Source organism: Capsicum annuum, chromosome 1, assembly GCF_002878395.1.
Source record: "Capsicum annuum cultivar UCD-10X-F1 chromosome 1, UCD10Xv1.1, whole genome shotgun sequence".
In the NCBI taxonomy this organism is placed as follows: domain Eukaryota; kingdom Viridiplantae; phylum Streptophyta; class Magnoliopsida; order Solanales; family Solanaceae; genus Capsicum; species Capsicum annuum.
Genome location: NC_061111.1, coordinates 214,740,653 through 214,752,522, shown reverse-complemented (window position 1 = coordinate 214,752,522; position 11,870 = coordinate 214,740,653).

Genomic DNA, 11,870 nt, shown 5'->3' with positions numbered 1-11,870 from the left:
GAGTCCTGATATTTCGAGGACCGATTATATTTATTTCATTGTTTTCACTTCAGTAGTCAGTTGGAGTTAGTTGGGGCCTATCTCATCAACTCTTATTTAGTCAGTTTTAGAGGCTTTCAGACATTTTAGATAGTCAGTTAGTTGTCAGTCCTATCAGTCAGATTTCAATATTCCCGCATATATTTCAGTTTTGTGGATTCAGTTGTATTGCTTTTAAAACTTAAAACCTTATGGGATTTTTTGCAGTTAATTTCTGCACATGTCATTGTTATCAATTTTATTCAGTGCTCGTTGCAGGTACCAGCTCATGGGTTAGCTTATGGTCACTTATGATTGTAAGCATCGTGTGGAATCTAGAGTGTACTCCTGGGGCATTACATGATGGTATCCCCAAATTATGATTAATGGCTTGTAGCCATGATATGGCTTTCAGAATTGATTAATGATATGTCCTATCAACATGCTAAATAATAATGACATAGAAATGATTCATAGCCTCTATATATGACATACCTCCTAGATATTATATGGCCTATAGATATGAGATACCTCATAGATGCTTCATGGCCCCTAGATATGATATGGCCTATGGATAGGAGATGTCTCATAGGTGTGAGATACCTTGTATATGTGATATGCCTTATAGATGTGATATGGCTTATAGATACATTATGTTATATAGATATGACCATGGAGAAAACTTATGATCATGACTTCTGACATGGCCTATGGGCATGGTTATTGGCATGACTTAACAAATATGAGTAGAAGGATGACCTTTAGTGATAGTCATTAGCATAGTATGTTGTGTTAGATTATGTTATGGTTATTCTGGGTATTATTGGGTTGTGATTACGTTAAGGTGATGTCGGTTATATATTGGTGGGCCTAAGCCCATGTGATGATATTGATTGGACCTCGAGAAATGGTTTATCCTTGTAATGGACGTGGTTATAGTTTGTAGATATATTAATGCTTATGATTTCATTGTTTGAATATTAGTGATGGCATGCATAGAGTTGGTACATTCATGACTACTAAATACAGTAAATGGTATAATTCCAACTAAAATATGATTTTACTACTTTTTTTCCTAAAAAGGGATTAAATCACACTTTTTACTTTAAAAATGGATTATTTTATAACGTGAATTATACCATCAGATGATTTATGTGCATTGATATTGAAAATAGTATTTTAAGGATTTGGCTAAGGTAAATTTTGGTCCACGGTTTTACTAATATCATTTACTCCTATCGAGAGAGATTCTGACCTTTTCTATACTCTTATGATGATTTAGTCCCCAAGTTTACCTCAGACAATAGATTTACAAACATATATATATATATATATATATATGTACATCTCCCCCGATACTGAATAAAGTAGGATGATGATGATGATGATTATGAGGATGATGATTATGAGGATGATGATTATGATGATGATGGTTGTGATGATGATGGATGTAATGATGATGTTTATAATGTTTATGATATGATATTTGATTCGAGTCTGACAATTGATGATGATGTTGATTTCGTGAGGTGATACACGGGATTACATTATGATACTTGGATCAGACATGGTATGGTGGATCATGTTTCCATTCATCTTTGCATGCGTATCACCTATCATCAGTATGTGCCTATATCTATTAACCTTATGGGGGGTTGCATAGGTATAGGCGATGAGTATGGCTTGCGGTGTATTTTATGTTTATTGAACCTTTCTAAGCCTATGGCGGTGGGGATTTACAAAAGTCCTAGTTAGGTATTATTTTCCTGGATTAGCTGATTAATCTCATTGTCATTGCTATTGTTATTATTATATTGATCATTGTTATGGCTAGTTTGTAACAGTTTGGGTAATGATTTGGTATCAAGATTTGAGGTATGATTCTATCATGATGCATGATTATCCAATTGTTACGCATTATGGTTTTAAACCCTGATACCTTGATTTCTTTTTTTACGGTTGCTTCATTGTTGTAATTATCTCATGATTAAACATATGGATTAGAAACCTTAAGTCTAGCACTATTTCCTGCTATGGTTATGAGACCTTATGATGCTAGTTTTATGAATTAGGTTGTACCTTGGTTGACCTTGATTATGTACATATATATATCCATATGTAGCCATGGTATTACCATGTATCCCTTCCTTCATTTATTTATTAAGATTGTATATTCATTCCTTGTTCTTGTATACTATTATATATTCTTCTTTCACCTTTTTTATTTGTATTTTATCCAGTGATATACGGTATAGTATTGAGATCCCTGTGTGTGGTTGGAACAGGATAGTTCATACTTAACACTTCCTTAGCCTTATTATGTTAGTTACTCGGGTTTGAGTAGGATAGTTTATCCTTATACTCTCACTAGATTTACTATATGGTTTTTGTACGTTTTGGTGTAGTTTTCCTTTTTGTTGATATGTTATATGTATTTTCATTTATCTTTAGGGATCAATCGTCAGTTACCTACTGAGTACCATGTGTTTGGTACTCATACTACACTTCTACAGCCTGCAGATCATAGTACATGTTATCGTCGTTGTTGTTTGCCTTATGCGGAGAAGCTATGGTTTGAAGACGTAGGATGATCTCCTGGCGTTCGAAGTATTACTTTCTACCCTATTATATACTAGACTAGTCTCTATGTTGTATTCAGAGTGGGTTGTATCAGTATATTCATTCGTACTTCACTTGTAATCTTATTATGTGAGATGCTCTTGTACTGATACCACCAGATTTTGGGATTATCTTATGTATGTTTGTCTTTTATTACATTTATTCTGCATTCTTTCCTTCATTCTCTTGGTAGTCCATTTCTAGTAGTTTTAAAGGTAGTTAATTATTATAAGCGGTTTGTAGAGGGTTTCTTGAAGATAGCCTCCCCATTAACCCTCTTGACTCAGAAAAATTATGGTTTTTCAGTAGCAAGATAAACGTGAAGAAAGTTTTCAAAAATTAAATACAGCATTGATTTCGGCTCTGATTTTGACTTTACCTATGGCAGGGGTGGTTTCACTATTTATTGTTATGCATCTCGAATTGGATTGGGTTGTGTTTTAATACAGAATGGTAAAGTGGTGGCATATGTTTCTCGACATCCAAAGGTCCATGATAAGAATTATCTGGCTCATGAGTTGGAATTGGCCACTATTTTATTTTCACTCAAGATCTGGCGTTATTATCTTTATGGTGAGCTAGGTGAAATCTATACAAATCATAAGAGTCTACAATGCTTTTTCAAGCAAAGAGATCTGAATCTAAGACAACAACGATGGTTAGAGTTACTTAAAGATTATGATCACACTATCTTGTATCATCCTAGGAAGGTGAATGTAGTAGCAGACGCTTTGAGTAGAAAGTCTATGGGCAGCTTGTCTTGATTTGCTACCAAAAGATGACCTATGGTTATGGATATTCAGTCTTTAGCCAATCATGGAGTTCGAATTCATCATACGGTACCAAGCAAGTTACTTGCATTTATGGTGGTTCTGTCGTCCTTAGTTGGGCAAGTTAGGACTTGCCATTATGATGATCGCTAACTCGCTAGGCTATGAGATCGACTGCAGAATAGTGGTGATAAGTCTTTTACTATTGATGGTAAAGGTGATACATTATCATGGGAGATTATGTGTTCCTTTTATGGGTGATTTGAGCCAACTAATTCTTGAAGAGGATCATAGCTCACGGCACTCTATCCACTATGGTGCTACAAAAATGTATCAATAATTGCATGAATTGTACTGCTGGAAAGGTATAAAGGTGATATTTTGAAATATATGACTAGTTGTTTAAATTGTTAGCAGGTCAACTATGAACATCAAAAACCAGGAAGAGTAATGTAAAAATTGATTATCCGGAGTAAAAGTGTGAAAGGATTACTATGGATTTTGTTTTTGGGTTGCCAAATACCTTCAGGAAGCACGATTCAGTTTGGGTGATAGTGGATAGACTTACAAAATCTGCCCATATCATACCAGTTCGGGTTACTTAACCGCAAAATAATTAGCAAAAATTTACCTTCAGGAAAGAGTTTGGCTTCATGATGTGCCTATTTTAATCATATCTAATTGAGGTACACAGTTCACTGCTGAGTTCTGGAGATCTTTTCATAAAACATTAGGTTTACTATTTTAGTTGAGTACAGCTTTTCATTCGCAGATCGACAGGTAGTTTGAACGAGTTATATAGATCTTAGAGGACACGCTTAGAGCTTGTGCAATTGATTTTGGTAGCCATTGGGATGACTAGTTGCCTTTGGCAGAGTTTTCTTATAATAATAGTTATTAGTCAAGCATTCAAATGGAACCATATGAGGGTCCATATGGTCACAAGTGTCATTCACCGGTTGGATGGTTTAAGCCCGATAAAGCATAGTTATTAGGTCCATATTTAGTTCAGCAAGCATTGGAGAAAGTTGTAGTAATACAAGACCGATTTAAGATGTCACAAAGCAGGCAGAAGTCCTATGAAGATAAGAGGGCCCGTGATTTGGACTTTGCAAAAGGGGAAAAGTCTTTTATAAAAGTTTCTACCATGAAAGGAATTATGAGATTTTACAAGAAAGGTAAGCTAAGTCCTAGATATATTGGTCCTTAGGAGATTTTGAACTGAATTGGATTAGTGGCATAAAGGCTTGATTTACCTCAGAGATTTTTTACAGTTCATCCTGTTTTTCACGTGTCAATTCTTAGACGATATATTCGTGATGATAGATATGAGATCCAGCCATAAGATGTTGAGCTTGATGAGAATTTGACTTAGAGGAAAGCCTGATATCTATTCTTGATAGGCAAGTGCGACAATTGAGATCAAAAAAATAGTTTTAGTCAAAGTATTAGGGCATAATCATCCAACCGAGGAGGCTACTTGGGATTCCAAGGAAGTGATGCGAGTTTGGTACCCTCACTTATTGGACACTTTAGGTATAATTCTAGACTCGTTCGAGGACAAACATTATTTTAAGTGGAGGAGAATGTAATAGCCCAACTTACTTTTTAATAAAGAGTTAATTGGTAATTTTAAACAATTATTAATATTAATTAAGAGAACTAAAGGGAGCCAAAATCTTAACCTTCTCCCTTCAGTTACATGATTAAAAATAGTATAAGTACAAAATTAGGGCTTTTTTTATCCCATTATTTTGGAGGGCAGCAGCAAGCTGCGTAGGGGAAAAAAAGGCCAAAAATAATTAGGGCAATTGTTCAGCTACTCTTTTCTTTTGAACCAGAAAAAGCAGCCTTGAAGAGATTTTTTGGTTGTTCATATGTGGTGATAGAAAGCTCGTATAATAGCAAGTCCATGGCCATGTATGAAATCTTATTATTATTGTGTACTATCGTATTAGCATATAATTTATATACAGGTTGCTATGGTTCTTGTCTATGAAGTATAAATAATTGTAGCTTAAATTAGACCAATGATGTAGTAATGGTTAGTAGATGTAATGGGGAAAATAATCGTTAGAAAAAATCTTTGGCCACATCGTAGGGACAAGCTTTAGGTAATAATATTGGAGATTTGTTTACAATAGCATATATCAGTTGATATCTTTTGACCCGTGCGACGGATGGCAAAACAGACTGCACCAGTAGATTCGAAATATCAATTTTAGGATGGTAACATGATTTGTTTGATTTAATGGCTTCTAAATCTCATTTCGACCTTTGGTTTAGAAAGTTATGATTTTGGATTTCGAAGGTCAACTTTGTGAAAATGACGTCTTTTTAAAAATATGATATTTCCATTGAGTTTAAAGCATTGAATTTGATAGGGTAACAAATTTTCTTTCATTCAAATGCTTCCAAATAAATCACGAAGGGCCCGCGAGGACTCGAAATGATCCAAAATCCCTAGCTGGTACACAAGATATCTGGTGCACCTGCGATCATGAAATAAGGCTGCAATTGTGATAGGGCCAGCATTCAGGATATCGTGATTGCGGCCTTTGCCTATGATCACGATACCCCTGACAGACTAGATACTGGGATCGCAACCCGTGGTCCGCGATCATGGGTACTGAGTATAAATACCTATGTTTCATCATTTTTCATTATTTTTAAGACTTGGATCTTAGGGTTACGTGGTTTTGAGCAACTTTCTCCATTCCTAAGCTTGGGTAAGCTCTATTACACCCATTTCAAATAATTACTTTTATCTTTAACATTAGATTCTTGTTTTAATTCAAATTTGAAAGTGGAAATTGGGGATTTTGGCTTTGAAGGCCCAAAATTGTATTTTCTCAAATTAAGCACCAATTCAACACCTTTTTACTTGAACAATGTTTCTAATCCTGTAATTACTAGTTTTTTCCTCAATTTCATCTTCGAAACAACTTCAAACATTGGTTTTAAAATTGATTTCAAAGGTTTTTCCCAGGGAATTTTAAAAATAGTTTTTCTTCAATTTGAACCTTATTTTAAACTAGTTTTCAGTTATAGACTCCTAAAAATATAGGGAATATACTTTTGAAGCAATGGTACAATTTTGCCCTTCTTTTTGGAAAACCTAATTCGGGGATTTATTTTGATCTCGACTCAAAACTAGGCAATATAGGTGTTGTTGGATTCCTTTTGATGCATAGATTCTATATTTGATGTTTTAGTTGATTTTGGTTTCGCCCATGAGAATTAGGGCTTCAAAATCAAAGTGTAGCAGACCAATTTTGGCATTCGAGGTAGGTTATGGATTAACTCTTCAGACTGGGTTGGGTATTTAATTTGAATACAAATTGCATGTTAAGGGTGTGGAAAAGAAGCATGAAAAATATCTATCTTATTGTGTTAAGCCCGTGTGGGGGCCTATATATGATATTATGTGGTGGATTTGGTATATTATGTGTTATGTGGGACTGTGTGGGGTCCCTATATACATGAGAATAATTGTGCTTTATTGATTAAAAGCATATTGTGGATCCAAATATGTATTGTGATGTATTCATACTCTATTGAAATATGAATCATATGGAAATTCATGAATGATTGAAAATATTGAGTGGATATTTGGCTCACATGGTTAGAGTATAGGTTGGTTGTAGAAATACTCATTGTGGTTGGCTGTGAGCATTACATCCTCATATAATACATATTAATGAAACAATGGTACCACGGTGGAAATACTGAGAAACATTGGCAACATCTTTTAAAAACCCTCCCTAAGGGATATGTCAGGAAGGAGATATTGACATCTTATAAAACTTTCCTCGAGGGATGTGTTGGGGAGGAGATATGATATATGGATTGTATATGGTTTGAAACACCCTGGGGTTTGACCCTTAGAAAAATTTCTTAGTTTTTGGGTTCTGGACATCATACGAGTTAGGGTACTTCTCGTATAATAGCGTACGACGTGGATGGTCTTCGCCATATGTTATCCAGTGTTGGGTGGTGTGGTTTGGTTGGTTTATGTCCAAGGTATGGTTGGAACACATAGGTCATATGTTTGGGTACGAATGGTGAGATGCTAAGTCGTATGTTACCCTAAGTTTGATTTATTTGATTCTATTCTGCTTAGGGTACGTTTTCATGGTGCTACTTACATGGTTGGGTATGATTTGGCCTTGGTAGTCATATGTTGGACAGTTTTGGGGTACAAGGTGAGGCCTAGGGTATGATATAGGGTACCACTCATACCCTAGGTACGGTGGGGATGGGGTGGCCGTACCCTTCTGAGGGAGTTTTATGCAGTTTAAGTTGGGGGTAATCTGGACATTTTTCCTCTTAACCTCTTAAGGCCCCATAACTTATAACTCTTTTGGGATATTATTTACGTTAATATTCTAATCTTAAACACTTAGAAACTCTCTCAAATTCTCTCAAGGCTCTTGGGTTAAGGAAGGCTAGGGTTTCATCAATAAGATCAAATTGGGACTTGTAAAGGGTGATTTCTCTCCGCCATCTTCTTAATCTAAGGCAATATACTTCTCCCTCATTGTTAGTTCCAACTAAAGGCATGTTTTATGAATTGTTTTCATGGCATAATTGTTGTATGGTTTTGGGTTTTCTACTATATGTTGGTGGTTTTGGTTTTAATGGTTGGTTATGATTTCCCATGTCTTTTACTTATGGTTTTCATACTATAATGGTGGTTTGAACATTTGGTTGCATGGGAATAATTAATTGGTAATTGGTTTTGGTTTAGAAACTATATTCCCCCAACATATTTGATAAAATGCCTATGAGAATGCCTTTGGTTAAATTGCTGGACTTTTCTTAAACTATTGCATGGTATAATTTAGTAATGGAACCCTAAATAGTATAAATGGTTTGGAATGGTTAAATGGTAAGATCTTGATGGTTATGATTGGTATAATTGAACATCTTTGTGGGGCACAATGGAATCCCCCAAGAAAACTTAATAATGAAACACTTGTGGGGTATATGGGATTCCCCAAGTCAACTTGATAATGTAATCTATGGCTACATGGGAATCCCTTTACTTAAAAGGGATGGATAAGGACATTGCTTGCAAGCTATAACTGATATGACGATACCACTACTTATAGCCTTGGTTACTAATAAATGGAATGGTGGTTCGGTTGTGTGGTAATGGTTTTAATTGAGCAATAATGGCAGGGTGTGATAACTAACCGTGAAGGTGTGAGTCCAATGGACGGGCACTGGAAACTAATGATTGCCGACATGAGGATTGGTCATAGTGACCATATATGATACTTATGAGGTATATGGGAATCCCCTAAGTACACTTGTACATATGTATCATTGAGAGCGAAGGGTAATCGGGAGTCGCCTACACCTATGGTATCCCCAGTTCGTGCAGCTACACGCATCGGGGCCAGTTTAGGGGGTTACACTGAACCCATATAGTCCGTGGTTGGTTTTAGGATAGTTAAGCTACACATACCCAAGTTAATGATATTAAAGGCATGCTAAACCCGGTTCTCTTTCCCGATATGGTTATATATATATATATAGAGAGAGAGAGAGAGAGATGTGTGTGTGTGTGTATGTGTGTGTGTGTGTGTGTAGTTGTGAATGCATATGGTTGGTGTCATACCCGATTTTTACCTAAGGTCAAAACGAGCACGACATTATGGACTTTAAAAGAATAAATTTTGTACAAAGTTGCCACCTAATTTTTAGGGAAAATCAGGAAAAACCTTTTTATTTATTAACATGAAAGACTTGTGTTTTGATCTACGAAACTAGATTAAATTCTAGGTAAGGGTTCAAATTATTCTGAAGGGAAGGGATTAGGCACCCTTCAGAATCCACAAATGTAGATCCCGGTCAGACTTAGGTTTATAAAAAATGAAGGAAAAATAAATGTTTATAAACACATAATATAAAATGTGTATTAAAATGATATAAACAATATATATATATATACATATATATATATATATATATATATAAAGAATGTGTAAATTGATTATATTATTGTAAAAAATATGCATGTGTATAAAAAGATAAACAAAAATACATGAGAATGTGTATAAAAAATGAAAAGATTGAATAATGAAAGATCTTTTTAGAGAAAAAGATTTCGTAATATTTTTAGAGTGAATTATTTATTGATTAAATATCTAAATCAATTTTAATGTAAACATTAACGGCCTAATTTGACTAACGCGTGGCGAAGTTTATATGAATAAAGAAAATCCTGCCCAACACCCCAAAAATAAAGTTTTCACTATAATAATATATGTACAAGTATAAGAATATAAAATACAACATAAAATTTAAAGTCATCCTTGAATGTCACTCCCGACGAGTATTCTCAATAACTTGTGTAAACACTTGTAATAAAACGTTAGTAACAAATAAATAATTATCAAAATAAATTAAAAAGGTATGTAAAAATATGATTTTTTGTTAAAAGGTGGGCTCAGATTAAATTTTAAATACGTTATGGCTACGAAGTGGTTGCTCAATTAATTGGCCTTCCTAAACCGTCTTGCCAAAATACGAATTGTAAAATCTTTTATGTTGTTTTAAAAGTTTTGTCATCGCCCAAAAATATTTATTTTGTTACGTATTTGTATACATAATATCTATCTTTTTATTTATGGAGGCCTCGAAAATCGATGGAAATTATCTATAGAGACTTGATGATAAATGATGTCTCTGATTGTCTACAGAGACTATGTGATGAATATTATCTTCGATTGTCTACAAAGACAATCTCATGAATGTTGTCTTCGTTTGTTTACGAAGATTGAGGCCATTTAGGTGACTGAAATCTAATAGCCCTCACAACTAGTGAGGCTATTGACGTGTAAAAAATTCTTGACTTGGAAGAAAAAATGTAATAGCTTCTCGACTGGCGGGGTTACAAAAATATAAAGTACTCAAAGATGAGTGCCTGACTGAAAAATAAAATGTTGGTATTTGAAGGTATGTGCCTGAAAGAAAAAGGCAAAACATCCGTATTTGAAAATTAAAAGCCTTAAATAAAATGTAGAAAAATACATGCATGTGAAAGTGGGTGTCTTAAACTAAAGGTGAAAAATGTCTGTATAGATGTCTTAAAAAAAGAAAGAATTTTTTTTATATTTTCTTGATAAAAAGTGCTGAGAAATGAAGAATGCACGATTTTTTCTTGACTTCGGTTGATACCAATGATTAGTAGTGTATATAAGAATTCTCCATTTCTTTCCCGACTAACCGAGATCGACTTCAGGGTAACTCCTATAGTTTCAAGTGGTACCTCAGACATACCTAAGTACTAACAAGATTTGTTCATCTTGCTTCAAACAAAGATTTTGAGCTATGCTTATTTTCATGTTTCAAGTGCCCTCTCCAGAAAGAAAGTCCCATTTCTCACATATTTGAGTAATTTCTTTTTGAATTTTGGGACATCTAGAGAAATACACTCACACTCAGAAAGAAATTAAATGCATGCAATTGTGATACCACAGGCTTGGCCTTCATGTAAGTATCCACTAATGTGAGGACACTTGGAATAGGATCTTGTAGGACTTGTTATTGGCTAGTAATGTAGCCTTAGGGACAGGTAGGATAATATTTGGAATGGAAGTGACTAATTCCTCAATGAGCGTTACACTGTATTTGTGCTTTCAACATTTGTTGCACTTTGACGCGTAATCTTCATTGTTGTGCTTCGTTGTCCTTTGTTTTTGTATATGCTTCGACTTCTTTTGAATCTTGTATTGGAGTTTTTCCCCCTTCTTCCAAGAAAAACTATATTTTTTTTCTTTTCTCTCTTTTTTTTGTAGGGATTTTGCTCCTTTCAAAGTCATTTTTTCATTTTTGTTCATCTAGGACAATATATCTTTTGCATTTTGCGTCTTTGATCTTGAATCTTTGTCCAAAAATTGCACATATTTAGTGCACTCAAGAAGGTAGGGCCAAGAGAGGGATAGTGCATGTAAGCAATCAAAAAGGTATAGGTTCATAGGCAGTTGTCCAAAGAACAGGTTTTAAGCTCAAAATAAGGGAATGCTAGGAATAAATATTCATTTTGCGAGCTGGGAAATGCTCAATCGGGTCAAAGAGAGCCTACGGTCCTTTCTTAAATCAAGTGTAACTCAGAATTTCACCTCAACAAACATTTAAGCCAAGTTTTAGATCATCAATGCAATGCAACGAATTAAATTAAAGCTCACCACACAGTGCACATGAAACGATGAGGTTGATTTTGTTCTTGTCTTAGATGTATGCAAGAGAATTTTTCAAGTGTTACTCAGGTGTGATAAAAGGTACCAAAAGAGCACAACATTATGGACTTTAAAAAAATAAATTTTGTACGGAGCCGCCACCTAATTTTTAAGGAAAACCAGGAAAATCTTTTTATTTATTAACATGAAAGACTTGTGTTTTGATCTACGAAACCAGATTAGATTCTAAGTAAGGATTCAAATTATATAAATT